General features: G+C 34.6%; 1 long non-coding RNA gene across 1 annotated transcript; it reads left to right on the plus strand.

Annotated features, from left to right (window-relative positions):
- On the plus strand, positions 2,764–4,457 carry LOC108662142. Its single transcript, XR_001927925.1, has 3 exons — positions 2,764–2,792; positions 3,449–3,533; positions 4,400–4,457. It is a non-coding gene; the product is annotated as an uncharacterized LOC108662142 (long non-coding RNA).

Raw genomic sequence — 15,297 nt, forward strand, 5'->3', positions numbered from 1 at the left:
ATAATATTTTATTAATCTATAATTTATACCATTAGATATTTAATGTTTAATTTTTAAATTATTTATTGTTTTGGATTTTCCTTATTAATAGTTTTTATTATTTGTCTATTTATTTAATGTCATGGATGTTAACATTTCACAAATTTATTATATATATATTTGAACTATCATTATTATTTTTATTTTTATCTATTATTATTTATTTATTATTTTTTAAAATGATTTTTGTATAGTTAATTTTATTTATAAAAATTTCGAGACCTTGAAATCGAAGCCCTCCCATCGTACTGGTGGAGCCTTGATTCGGATTCCAAACCTAGGGAATATGGGCTCGAGATTGCGACTTCTCACGTCCCGACCGATCATCCCATCATCGGTTTATTATGTTGGTGGTTAATATCATGGTATTTTTGTATTTTTTATTTTATTTATTCTTATTATTATTATTTTATTTATTTGTAGTAAATATTTTCCTAAGCTTTAATTATTTGTATAACTAAACATTCTCTAAAAATATTTTATATTATTATTATTATTTTATTTTTATGCTTCATTGTTTCTATATTCTTCCATTTGCATTAATCTCCTAAGTCTTAAAATATCATAAAGAAAGAAAAAAAATTAAAATTTTATTCTATAATAATTTAGGATTAATTCAACCTAATATTCTTTATTATGGAAATCATACTAAATGGGCCAAAAAACAAATCCACAAAAGGGTTAGGGATTTACCTTGGTGAGCTAAAAGCGACCCAAATGGCCAACCCACTACTAGAAGCCCGCGGATCCTACTCCCCAAAACGCACCGTGTTAGCCTCCTGCCCAACAGCCTCTTGCTACCCAAAACGACGCCGTTTGGTGCTTCAGCCCTAACTATTTAAACTCCTTTTCTTTTCTCCCCTTTCATTTTCCCTTTTTACTTTATCTCTCTACCCGCCTGCTCTCTCCCTTCTCTCTACTCTTTCACCGGCTTCCCTTCTGACCAATGAACATCCAAAGCCAGCTATGCCGCCGGCTAACCCTCTCTTTCTCTCCTCTGACCGATAGCCAACCCCCTTGGCACAGATCGATTGCCTCCGCTCTCTTCCCTATGTCGGATTTGGTGGCGCGACGGTCAGGCTTCCTCTCTTTGTTCACTCTGAGGTCGCCGGCGTCGTACCCCCCAACAGCTCTCTCCTGGCGTGACTCACTATGACCGGCCGGCAGCAATCCAAGGCTCTTGCTCTCTAAAAAAGCTTTCCACCGGCGGCACAAACCCCAACTCCTTAACCCACAACCGGCGACATTTTTTGTTTCTTTTTCTTTTTTTTTGTGGTTGTTCTCGATTGCTAGAGGATCTAGGGTATTTTTTGATTTTGCAGGTTGCTTCGGGGTTTTCTAAAGCTTTTTCGATTCAAATTTTTGGCTTCCAGGATCCCTCGAATGCTACAGTGCCCCCTCCCCTTTGTACCCGGTTCCTGGGCTCTTGAGGGGGCACGCTCCACAACCTTGCTAGACGCGAATTTTTCGCATCAGGTAGGGTGAGGGAGGTGTCTGGGTACTGGTAGGGGGCACACTCCACTACCCTGCCAGAACTCATCATTCATTTCATTTTTTTTTAATTATTTATATATTTTATATATTTTATTATTTTTTAGTGTCTACATTAATAAAATAATATTAAAATATTAACATTTTATTCAGTGTCAAAATTTTCCATGAAGAAGGAGTATATGGTCAATCTAAGTGGGGGAGAAGAAGAACGAGGAAATTTTGAAAACAAATGACGTTAATGGGGCCCATGTGTCTTTATTAAATAATGTTAACACGGGTAAGTAAATATTTAAATATTATGGTGATATAGCATTGAACTATAAACTTGATATTTTATTGGTACAAGTGTTAAGGAAGAAAAATAGGAAGAAATTGAAATTAAAAGATTGTGGGAAGACTTAATTAAAAAGGGTGAAAACCTTGGAGAGCAAAATGGTAATTTTTTATTAGTTTGGTCAAAGCTTCCCAATGAAGCTTTGACCCTTCATCCTTATTGTCAAGCCCAGCCTTAAATTATCTGTTAGGTCATACATATAGTTGACATCATGCCTGTGTACTAGAATATCTCAGTAAAATAGGTAAAAGTCGATATTGTACTTAAAAGTACAACTAAGTTGATTTATACCTCGAACTAATTAAAATAAGAATTTTAAGATAAAATTTCAAATTTCACAGTCTAGAGTTTCTCAAAACAGTGATTCGGAGTTCAAGGTCCAATTTGGAGTCAATCAGGAGAATTGACCGATTAGTGACAAAACGATCATTTTGTCATTTAAGGACAAAACCAAAATTTTTTTTAAAAAAAATTGATAACAATTGATCGAGATTAATTATTTAGATTATTTAGAACATAATTGGAGTTTGATGAGTGAGAAATTTTCAATTCTCGATATTTCTAGAGTATAGGGGCAAAACGGTAATTTTGCCATATTGGGGGTAAAATGGTAATTTTGCACCACCAACACTTGTCAAATTTGTGGAATTTAATTATGGTGGGAATGGATAAAGATGGAATAAAGGTGTGGTGGAAAACTAAAATGAAAAGTCAAAATTTTAAAAAAACAGGCCAATGACATGATGCCACGTGTCATGCCTTTATTAATTTATTATATTTCCTTTTTAAAAGGCACAAAAACCAGCCCATCTTCCACCCCATGGTTGGCCAAACCAGCAAAAAGAGAGAGAAAATAAAAACCAAACCCTAGAGAGAGAAAATCAAAGAAAAAATTATGAATTTTCAAGGAAATTAAGTGAAAAAGGTAATATTTTTTCTATTAAGATTGAGTTTTCTTATTCCCAAGCATTTCTCCTTATTTTCCATGATTAAATTGCATGTTTTCATGGTGATTTCATGGCTGGTCATATGGGTCTAGAGAGAGAAAATTGTTGGATTGATTTGATTTTGATATATGTTAGTGTTTAGTGTTAGTTTAGCATGTTAGTAAACAAAATATGTAGAAAAACATTCATTTTTCCCATTACCTAGCCTTAGCTGAATTTTCAAGTCAATGGTGAGGAAGAATGTGATGTTATTTTAGGTTATTTGATTATGAAATCATGGTTTTTGATATGGAAATTAATGAATTATGGAAAGAAAATCAAGTAGGAAAAATTGTGACAATGATGCACCATTTTGGCCAAATTTTTCCAAGAAGGAATATGAATGTGACTTCGCTGATTTTTGGGTTATTTGGCTGGACATTGGTGATTTGAAGCATTAGAAAAAGAAATGGGATCAATTGGAGCTAAATTGGATGCGTATTTCAATTTATCGGGTAAAAGACCGAAATAGGTCAATACGGTGTTTAGGCAAAATTTAGACCTTTTGCATTTCATACCATGCATTAGTGATCTAAATTAGTTATTTCAATTTAAGGGCAACGTAGTAAATTCCTTGATTTTATACTGTGTCAAGGTGGTGTGCCCTTCGACAAAGGCAAGGAAATTACGCCTGGGGATCACTAAGCTGAGTACACCCGAAATCTGAACTTTTGAAACCTGTGAGTAAACCTATTATCGTCTGAATTATCTAGAGTAGTTTTTATTCAATTTTGTGATTTGTGAAAATTATTTTAAATGATGAATTTCTTGTTTTATGAGAAAAATATGAATTTATAAAATAAATGGAATTATAAAATAAATTGAATTTTTTATAAATTGATTTGAAAATAGAATGTTGGATTTGAAAATTTGAGTAATTGGAGACCATGTGATTTATTGTAAATTATGATTTGAATTAAATGGCTTGTGATAAATTGGCATGATTGGCTGAATTTATACTTGTGTTGAAAAATATGAACTGTCTGTTTTGCCTTGATAAATTGGTTAGTAATGTAATTGCCATGCTATGCCATTGAGATTTGATCAATTGGTGGATTAAAGATTAGCTACTACAATGGTGGGGGGTTCCGTGGACCAGCCTATTAGAGGGGCACGGTAAACTCCTTTATATTCTCACCTCGGTCGTAGAGGCGCGTAGGGTATCTCCTGAGGTGGGCTTTTTGAGTGCACTTCACGTTAACCACCACGTGAAGTGAGACTCAGTCAACGCCAAGGAACGGCTGTTTTTTTTTAAAATAAAAACAAGTTTTATGATTATATAAAATTTTTCACAGCCTTGGCGGACTCGGTTGGATACCCCTGGTCCAGGTGTCTCCGAGTACAGGATTTGGCATGAGCCAAGTTTTGAGAAATTCACGAGCCATATTGATTATTTGGTTGAAATGAATATTCGTGTTGTGAAAAATTTGCTGAAATGAATTATTTTTAATTGTCTCCCTTTACTCGCCTTTAGATTATTTAGATGGTGTTTGTTTACTCACTGAGATTTTATAATCTCACCCTTTTTTTTTTCCCATCATTTTAGGCCGGGTTAGCCTGTAGATAGCAAACATCGTCGAGAACTATAGTTGGCCATACTACTTCAAAAACTGTAGGTTTACTGTCTTTACTACTTTTGTTCATTTGTGGGCCCACGTAGCACTGTAAATTAAATTTCATACTTTGGTTTCTCGTATTATAGTTTGTATAAATATATTTAACTTTACGCTACTAAAAATCATTTTCAGAATACTCTATAAATATTAATTTGTAAGAAATAGAATATTTTGTCGAATAATTTTATTTTATTTAAATGGTTATAATTTCATTTTAAATCACGTTTTAGACATTCAAATTTAATTTCGATTTCAAAATATGCATTTCTCGCTTAAGTACTACATTTTGGTCGAATTTGAAATTTTTGACAAAAAATGACCAAAATACCCTTGGTGAAGTGAAATTTATTTTTCTACTGTTTTAAATCGGAAAAAGGCTTAAAAGCCTCTAAAATATGACATTTGGCAACGATTAACCACAGGGGAGATAAGAAACTGATACAAAAGTCTTGCGAGGTCTCGATATGGTATTCGGGGGATGAGTGCCTATCGGGGACATCGAGCGATTGTCACGGACTCAAGGATGGTTCCGGGTCGTGACACTTATCCCATGGCCAGCCATCATGTCCAAGGCATTATCTTCCTTCTCCTTCTCCTCCCAACGCCATTTTCATCTTCCACCATAAAAATCAAGCTTTTTCCATTTTCTTTTCCTTCCTTTCTTTTCATTTCTTTTCTTTCCTTACTCTTTTCTTCTCCTAACTTCTTAGGCATCAAACCTGCAACTTCTAACTCCATTTTCCAACCCAACTAAACCCTAGGAGAGAGAAGAAAAAATCTCTCTTTCTTTCGTTTATTTTCTATTTCTACTCCACCATCACCAACACTTGAATTTTCAACTTCAAATCTCCATTTTTAAGGCTAAAAGGTATATATTTTCAACTCTTGGGATTTATGAATTAATGGGTTATATTTTCAGATTTTATTTCCTAATTTCTTCAAATTCTTTTTCTTGGAAATATTAGGTTTTTGTTAATCTTTATAACTCCAAGCTCACCAAGGTAAACAAATATTATGCGATACGTATAATGTGATGAATTACGTATTTGAAATATTATGTTAAATTGCCAATTGATTTGTGGCATGTGATGTATTGTTATGCAAAGATTCTTGTTACATGTTGTTACATGTGCCATGCATTGAAATGTAATGTTGAATGATAAATGTAACCGCGCGTGAACGGTGTGGGAGTGCACATGTCGGTGATGACAGGTGATTCCAGCTATGTGCAATGTGAGAGTGCACATGAGTTGATGACTTGTGGGTGATGATTCCAGCTGTGCGGTGTGGGAGTGCACATGAGCTGATGACTGGTGGTTGTATACATGTTAATACATACCATAGAAATGTTAGAGAAAATATTATGTGATTGCATTGAATGTTGAAAGTTGAACTTCCTAAATGTTTTAAAATGAGTTGAAAAACAGCACGACATCGAGTTTTGTTCATAATATACAAATTTGCATTGTTTTTAAACGAGTGCATCATCTTTTTGAAAAACTCTCCGTATCGTTTGCTTGTTCCCTTCCTATGTTCACTCATTGGGTTTATACTCACTCTTTTTAACTTCATGTTTTCATATTTGAAGGTAGTTGGGACCTAGATTGAAATGTCCATTTGTATTCTCCATTTGGTAGATGCCATGGCATCCTGTAGCGGCACCCATGCCCAAAGTCACTCCATTGATAGTCAAGGTCTCTTGCATGTGTATATAGTTACTTAAATGTAAATTATGAGATTAGTGTGCACTCTGTATGTTTGATTTGATTAACCATGTCGTTTAGGGTTGACAAATGATAACCCTAATTTGGGAACATTATATATATATACTTGGTTCTCACGGTTTAATTTTGAAAGAATATTTATTAGAAATTAAGAGTTTTAGATATTAAAGAAAGAGAGGCTTGCTTTAGCCTAGTGGGCTATGCCTATTGGGCCCTTGCGCCGATCATGCCCCGGGAATTGGGCTGTGACACAACCATAGGACTTGGGGCACCAGTTGTTCAATAGGGGACTCTTTTGAAGGTGCCCAAGCCCAAGGAATTCCAAGGTAAAAGAGAAGACAAGAAGGCAGGCACATTCCTAAGGATCTTGGAGCAATACTTCAAGGCCATGAGCATCACGAAGGTTGCTCTACAGATTAATTCCACAACCATGTATTTGGTGGACATTTCATTACTATGGTGGAGATGTAGGTGAGATGAGAAGCTTGGGAAAACAACCATTAGCACTTGAGCGAAGTTCAAGAGGGAGTTTTGAAAGCAATTCTACCCTAAGTACATAGATGATAAGGAGCGTGGCGAACTCAGGAGGCTTACCCAATAAGGTGAGATAAGAGAATATGTTAAGCAATTCTCTAAATTATTGTTACAAATTAATGATCTTAGTGAAAGGGAAGCACTCTTTCTTTAATGGATAGGCTCAAACCATGGGCCAAGTTAGAACTCCAAAGGAGAAATGTGTAGAACGTCACGAAGGCTATGACTATGGCAGGATCATTGGTGGATTTGCACAAACCCAATAGTAAGCCTTTCTTTTCTAAGCCCAAGAAAAAGGGCAACGATAAGGAAGGGAAAGATTGTGGGTTAGGAGATGATGCTGACAAAAAATCGCCATGCGATCAAACCAAGGCAATCACCAAGTGGAAGGGCAAGGAAAGAAAGCCCCTTAAATATTTCTTATGCAAGGAACCACAATTGATGAGGGATTGCCTCATATGTAAAAGCTTGTAGTTATCATCATGGCAAGGAAGATCCAAGCAATGAAAGTGGCAATCAGCACGTAAAAAGACCTGATCAACAGTCACACCTAGGGAGCCTAGTGTTACACAAGGAAAAAGAGAAAGACCTATGCAATGGCAAGAAGTGCCATCATCCATGGCCAAGGGAGATTAGGAGAACAATGAGATTAGACAGCATCGTGTTACACCTAAAGGAGTAGCAAACGATTGTGGAATGTCATATGATTCGAGAGAAACCAAGATCAATGGTGACAGGATTGCCACAAGCGAGGGCCAAGAAGCCTAAGACATAGGTACAAAATCGTTGAGATCAACCAAGCACTAGTGAGACCAAAGGACCTAGGCAAATAAAGATTGGTTCACAACAAGTGCCCAAGGAAACAGTACATTCCAAAGAGGTTTGTGGAAGCCCAAATGCACAAAACGAGGCTGTTCAAGGCAAAAACAAGCAAGAGGATGCTTGTGACATAATAGTGCATCTCTCAACAACGAAAGTGTTGTTGGATTGAGTAGGGAGGATGTCATGACCTAAGGGTTCAGTCCAGTCCAGGCTAGGCAGGCCAAGCAACCTAACAAATAACAACCAAGTAGGCTAGGCAGGCCAAGTAGCCTAATATATAGTAGCCAAAGCAGGCTTGGCAGCCTAGACAGGCCAAACGATAGGCCTAGACCACATTGTAATCTAATTTGAACTTTTAGATTTGATTATGTATATTTAGATTCAAATTATATTAAATTAAGATTACGATTTAGATTTAATTTGAATAATCTCTTCAAATTAAATCTCTTATCATTATTCTTATCTTGTAACCTAATCTTATCTAACAAAGGAGGCTATATCAGTCTATAAATACCTCTTTCCCCTCATTTGGAACACATCTTAAAGAAATACAAAGCATTCTATTTCTCAAAAGCTCTATCTCTTTTTCCTTTCTTTTGTTTTTGCTATTTTGTGGGTTTTAAGGCTTACATAAGCTCTACTTCAAAGTTTACGACTGCATGAGATTAAGCTTAAGTTTCAACACGTGACATGTGGACTAAGATGAGTACAGCCTATTAAGCCCAAGCAAGCTTTTTCACATACATTTAATATCCATTCATTCACAATTAGGCTCATTAGCCATCATCATCATATTGCAGTAGGATCTTAGTGGATTAATGTGATTGTGTAAAGTATGAATTTCAAAATTTTCTTTAACAAAGGAAGCAAGCAATCCAATTACACAAGCAAAAACACACATTATTATTATTGCAAGTAATATAATCACATCAAAAAAATAAAATAAGAATCTATTAAGTAAGCAAACCATACCTTTAGTTTTAGATTCTTATTTTCTGACAACACCACACCAATGAATGATTTCTCAATCAAATAAGTTTACCACTTATTCTTCAAGAATACTTTTAACTTGAATCTTAAGTGGACAAGGTGTGGAATGCAAGGCTACAATATGGCAACGAAGTTTATTCTCTTTTCTTTGAAAAAACGAGGAGGAGGAGAAGAGAAGAGATGGCTAAAACTTTTTTAAGAAAAAGTACATTCTTTTCTTTTCTTCCAATCTCTTCTCTTTTTCTTAAACTCTTGCTTCAAAGGTTTAATCAAAATGATACACCTTCGAATCAATCTTGATCATCCATTCAGAGTTATGGAAGCATCAAACATGCTCCATAATTATCAAAATAAAAATTAAAGAATAAATAATTTAATTCTTTAATTATCATTTAGAGTTCTTGATAAAATAAAACTCCTTATTAAATAATAACTCTTATTTTATTCTTATCCATCTTTATTTAAAAAGATTTAATAATAAATAAAAGAGTAATAGTTAAATATGGAGTCTCTTTTTATCAACATGGATGTCTAGATTCATTTTGCAAGAATCCTCCTAAAATTATCTTAATTTAAGACAACTCTTGTCTGTAATTAAGACAAAAAAATATTTTATCTTGTCTAAATTGAGACAAATATGTTTTCTTGACTAAATTAAGACAAAAAATATTTTCTTGTCTTAAATTAAGGCAAACATATTTTCTTGTCTAAATTAAGACCGAACATGTTTTCTTGTCTAAATTAAGACAAACATGTCAAAGCTGCCAATTTTGTACACAATTTAATTAAACAAATTAAAATATGCATTCCAACTTAAACAAGTTGAATTCTACGAAGCTAAGTGAAGAATTTATTTGGACATAGATATTCCAAGCTCCAATAAACTTAGAATTATTCTTAATCTCATTAAAAATAATTCAAGCTTATTAACCATGACATCACTCCATCATAGATTCATGGTTGCACTCTTGGATTAACTATAATTACAAGAAATAATTCAATATTTGATATTAATTTTTAGTTGTCCAATTGCAAGCCTTATATTGTGAACCCTCATAACCATCCAATGACAAAAGGTGGAATTATTGTTTTACCCTTTATGGCAATTTTGTCCCCTAGTCTCAAATTTCATCCAATTAGTGATTCAATACTCTTGATCTAATTTTTTAAGTATCTAGATGTGATGAGTAGCTAATTCATAAATCCACTAGGCCTAGATTAATCACCAATCTTCTTGAAATCACTAGAAGTGATGTTAATGCTATGAACTCTATTATCTGGATATATGTTCCCAGATGTTCATCTCAATTATAATCCTAAAATACGGAGTCTAGATCAACGCTTTATGATGATCATGCTCATGATAAATCAAAGATTATAAGAAGATTAAACACGAGTTCACTATCCATCAAGATTTTAGTTCTACTATAAGCAAATGCATAAGTGCGAGATCAAGATTTAGGTAACGGTAAAACTTAAATTTGATTCTCACATGATTCCAGTTCATGTTATAGTGTCATTACTCGAAGTCAACCATTTCGATGATTTGAGACTCATCATTCCTTTGAAATGAATCACATTCGTTTCGTTGGAAGTAATCTGGACACTAAAGCCTTAACATAATAAAGTGATCAGCTTTATTATATGGCTGTGAACAATTTTTAGATTCAATTAAAATACATGTCTCCTATGTATGACTCTTCATACAAATATGTTTTAATATCTCAATAGAATCTTGGTACCTTAATAACTAGATAATGAATGCTTACTAAAACAAACTCTTCGTCTTATTATCAAAATGTACTTTCATTACAAATAAATTCAATGAATTTAAACATGAGAATATACTTGATTTCCAGGGCACCATATTCTCAAAATTCCTAATAATCTCCCACTTGCCCTAAAGCAAGTATGACATATCCCTCATTCCAAGACCTTCTAAGTGACGATTGAAACTCTTTTGTGTTAGAGTCTTTGTGAATGGATCGGTGAGGGTTTGTTGTGTTGGAATTTTCTTCATAAGTACTTCTCCACGTTGTATGATCTCTCGAATGAGATGATACTTTCTTTCAATATGCTTTGCTTCTTTATGATTCTGTGGTTCTTTTGAGTTAGCGACTGCTCCACTGTTATCACAATAAAGTGTAATAGGCTTGTCCGCATCTGGAATTACTTCAAGGTCCATAAGGAACTTACGGAGCAATACAACTTCTTTTCCTGCTTCACAAGCTGCAACATACTCTGCTTCCATAGTAGAGTCTGCAATACAAGATTGCCTTACACTCCTCCAAACTATGGCTCTTCCTCCAATGGTGAAAACAGATCTTGATGTTGATTTTTTAGAATCAACATCAGACTAAAAATCTGAATCAGTGTGCCCTGTCACTACAAGGTCACTTCCAGAATATACAAGCATGTAATTCTTCGTTTTATGAAGATATTTAAAAATGCACTTGACTGCAGTCCAGTGCTCCATGCCTGGGTTTGACTGAAATTTGCTAACCAATCCAATTGCATAGCAAATATCTGGCCTAATGCATAGCATAGCATACATGAGACTTCCAACGGCAGATGCATATGAAATCCACCTCATGTATTCAACTTCTTCTGGAGTTTTAGGTGACATTTCCTTAGAATGTTTGAATCCATGTCTAGAGGGCATAAAACCCTTCCTGGAATCTTGCATAGCAAACTTGGCCAAAATCTTGTCTATGTAGGATGCTTGAGATAATGCTATCTGCTTGTTCTTACGATCCCTTATAAGTTTAATCCCTAGAACATAGCTAGCTTCTCCCAAATCCTTCATATTGAATTGATGGTTCAGCCAACCTTTAACTGTTGATAACATTCCTATATCATTCCCAATGAGTAGAATGCCATCAATATAAAGGACTAGGAAAATAACCTTTTTATCTTGTATCCTTTTATAGACACAGGGTTTGTCAACATTTTGCTGGAAATTGTATGATTTGATAGCAGTATCAAATCTTATGTTCCAAGACCTAGATGCTTGCTTAAGTCCATAAATGGACCTGTGCAGTTCACAAACCTTATGCTCGTGGCCCTTTTTAATGAAACCTTCTGATTGAGTCATATAAATGCGCTCTTCAAGATCTCCATTTAAAAATGCGATCTTGACATCCATTTGCCATATCTCATAATCAAGATGTGCGGCTATGGATAAAAGGATCCTAATGGATTTAACCATAGCAACTGGCAAAAACGTGTCCTCATAGTCAATCCCTTCTCTTTGGGTAAAACCCTTGGCCACTAGTCTAGCCTTGAAGGTCTCTACCTTCTCATCACTTCCTGTTTTTCTCTTGTAAATCCATTTGCACCCTATAGGTTTTATCCCTTCAGATGGATCTACTAAAGTCCAGACTTTATTATAATCCATGGAGTCTAACTCGGATTTCATTACCTTATGCCATTTTTCAGCATCAACATCATTAATAGCTTTCTTATATGTAATAGGATCATATTCATGTTCGTTTGAGAGTGCAACATGTTTTCTCCTAGACCCATGTATCTTTCTAGTTGTCTCACAACCCTCCCACTACGTCGAGGCACCAGTATTTGATGTTCAGGTTATGTTCTGTTTCAACCCTTGAATCAGACTGTGTTATGACATCTTCAGAATTAACTCTTAAATCTAAAGGATCAGACAATTCTTCTGAGACAATTTCACTTCTAGGTTTATGATTTCTCACAAACTCTTCCTCGAAGAAAATGGCATTCATACTAAAAAAAACTTTCTTATCTTGAGGACTATAGAAGTAATAACCTCTTGTTCCCTTTGGATATCCTACAAACAAGTACACCTTAGTCTTTGGTTCCATCTTTATGGACTCTGGCTTTAAAACATGTGCAGAACATCCCTAAGTTCGTAAATGACGTATAGATGATTTACGCCCTATCCACAACTCCCTTGGTGTCTTAGGCACAGCCTTAGATGGAGCAAAATTGAGCAAGTACTGAGCAATTTGCATACAATATCCCCATAATGAGATTGAAATGTTATCATAGGACATCATTGATCTAACCATTTCTAAAAGAGTCTTATTTCTTCTTTTAGGTACACCATTATGTTGAGGTGTTCTTGGCGCTGACAAATTGGAAATTATCCCATTGTTGATGAGATATTGTTGAAATCCATATGATAAATACTCACCTCCTCGATCTGATCGAAGTTGTTTCAATGGCTTGCCTAGTTGCTTTTCAACTTCGGCTTTAAATTCTTTGAACTTTTCAAAGGATTCACTTTTTTTGTGCATTAAATACACAAAGCCATGTCTTGAGGAATCATCAATAAAAGTTATGAAATATTCATAACCTCCTCTAGCTTCTACGTTCATTGGTCCACACACATCTGTGTGCACCAAGTCTATAACGTTTGGCATTCTGTTACCTTTTGCCTTGAAAGGCCCTTTAGTCATTTTAGCTTCAATACAAGACTCACATACTGGCAGAGGACACTCAACCATGTCTAGTAAAATACCATCTTTTATAAGCTTATTGAGTCTATTTTGATTGATATGACCTAAACACAGATGCCAAAGATAATTTTGATTTATACTAGATTTTTTGACTCTTTTAGTTTCAAATCGTATTGCTTCTATAGTATTTGTAGGATAAGTCATAGGCTTAAGGAAATAAAGATTATATCTTACAATTCCAGAACAAATAAAATCTTTATTCAAATAAATAGTGAGTGTCTCACTAAAATAAACTGAATATCCAGACTTTATTAGACAAAAGACAAAAATCAAATTTCTATAAGTCTCTGGAATGCAATAAACATTTTCCAAAACTAAGCTACGACCATAAGGAAATTGAAGAATAATGGCTCCCACTGCTAATGATGAAACGAAAGTTCCATTTGCCATCTTCATCCGAAATTACCCTTTACTCAGTTTTCTCTTTTGTTGAAACCCCTGTAAAGAATTACAAACATGGTTAGTGGCTCCAAAATCTACTGCCAAGTATCTGTAGAATCAACCACTAAACAGGCTTCTAACATATTTAGAAAACCCATACCTTGTTTATTCTTCTGGATTTCTTCAAGGTAGACCTTGCAATTTCGCTTCCAATATCCTTTCGCACCACAATGGAAACATTTTCCTTTGGTGTTGTCTTTTAAAGCAGTCTTTTTCTTCATGGGCTTTTTCTTTGCTCCCACTGAGCTCTTAGAAATCTTTTTATTTCTAGTTATCTTCTTTTTACCCTTGGGTTTGGGCTTAGAAGTGGAAATTGCATGTGCTTCAAGTTTCTTTTTCAAATCAAGAACCTCCTCCACATTTTGAAGATCATTCATTAGCCCACTTAGGGTGTAATCCCTAGTGTGCAGTTCATAATCCAATTTGAATTGTGAAAATGACGAATTCAATCTACGAATGATCATTGATATTTGCGTTTCTGCATCTATCTCAGCACCATTTAGTTCTACCTCATTGAGACAAGAGATCACTTTTAGCATGTAATCTCTAATTGACTCCCCAAGTTTCTGCTTAAGGTCCTTAAAAGCATTGATTGCTTTCACCTTAGCAAATCAAGTTTTCGTACCAAACATCTCATGTAAGTGCAACATTATGTCAGTAGCATTACCCATACCTTCATACTGTTTTTGCAATATAATGTTCATAAAGGCCAGTATATAGCATTTAACCAGCTCATTTGCATCATGCCACTTCTTATGATATTCAATATCTTGTGGAGTTGATTGGGGAGTCAGTGCTTCAGGCTCATGGTCAAAAAGATCCCATGTGATCTTGTCATAATTAGGGACAATATTAAGGTTTCTTTTCCATTCAGAGTAGTTATCACCATTCAGAGTGCATTTGTTTAGCAAAATTGAAAGTGGATTCATATTTGTGATGCAAATATGTTTATGAAAGTACATTTGAAATTATATAAGCATACTAGTTATTCATAGACTTTGAACATTTCAAGATGCATGTATGCATGATGACAATATATAAAACCTTATAAATTGTATTATTAGTTTGACGATCATCTATTTTTTTGTAATAAATTAACTGATTATGGGCCGTGAGAATTTACTACTAGGTAAACTGGGACCCTCCCACTTAACTATGTTGTCCAGTATCTTCATACTTAACATGGTTAAGGAGTGCCTTCATTTGGTCCACGAAGTTTACTAACAGAGCTACTGTAGATAGGTTAATAATAAGTTCATGTTGAGTGTAATAACCATTGTGTCATTCTTTTAAGCTCTTTACTTAGTGAGCCTCTATGGGAGGTCCCTCACTTCATAATCCAACTAAAAGGATTTATCCTTTCGGAAACCCAGTCTGTCATGATCTAGATTCATGTCCGCCTATAGGGAGTGACATGTTTCAGATGCCAATGGGCCAACAATGGAGACCATGGACTCTAGGATTACTAGCATCCTCTCCCACTCAAAATTTTTATACTTAGGGTTTTGATTGACTTTTTACCGGATTTTCTAGATGTATATTTAGAATATCCTAAGTCAAATTATAGACTTGGTTATGTTTCCAACTAAACACTTTTAGTCTATAACTAAGTCTATATTACCATCTTGTCTAGATGTGATTTATTTTTCTATATTCATTATGTATCTCATAGTATAAAACTCCTTTTAAACTAAAATACATAATGTATGCATGGCATTCCTTAAGCGATGTTGGCACCTTAATTCTAAATGACATGTTTTCAAGCATACAAATAATATCTAATATCACTCATACATATAAATATTTATATATATATATATA

This window comes from Theobroma cacao, chromosome 5, assembly GCF_000208745.1.
Source record: "Theobroma cacao cultivar B97-61/B2 chromosome 5, Criollo_cocoa_genome_V2, whole genome shotgun sequence".
NCBI lineage: Eukaryota > Viridiplantae > Streptophyta > Magnoliopsida > Malvales > Malvaceae > Theobroma > Theobroma cacao.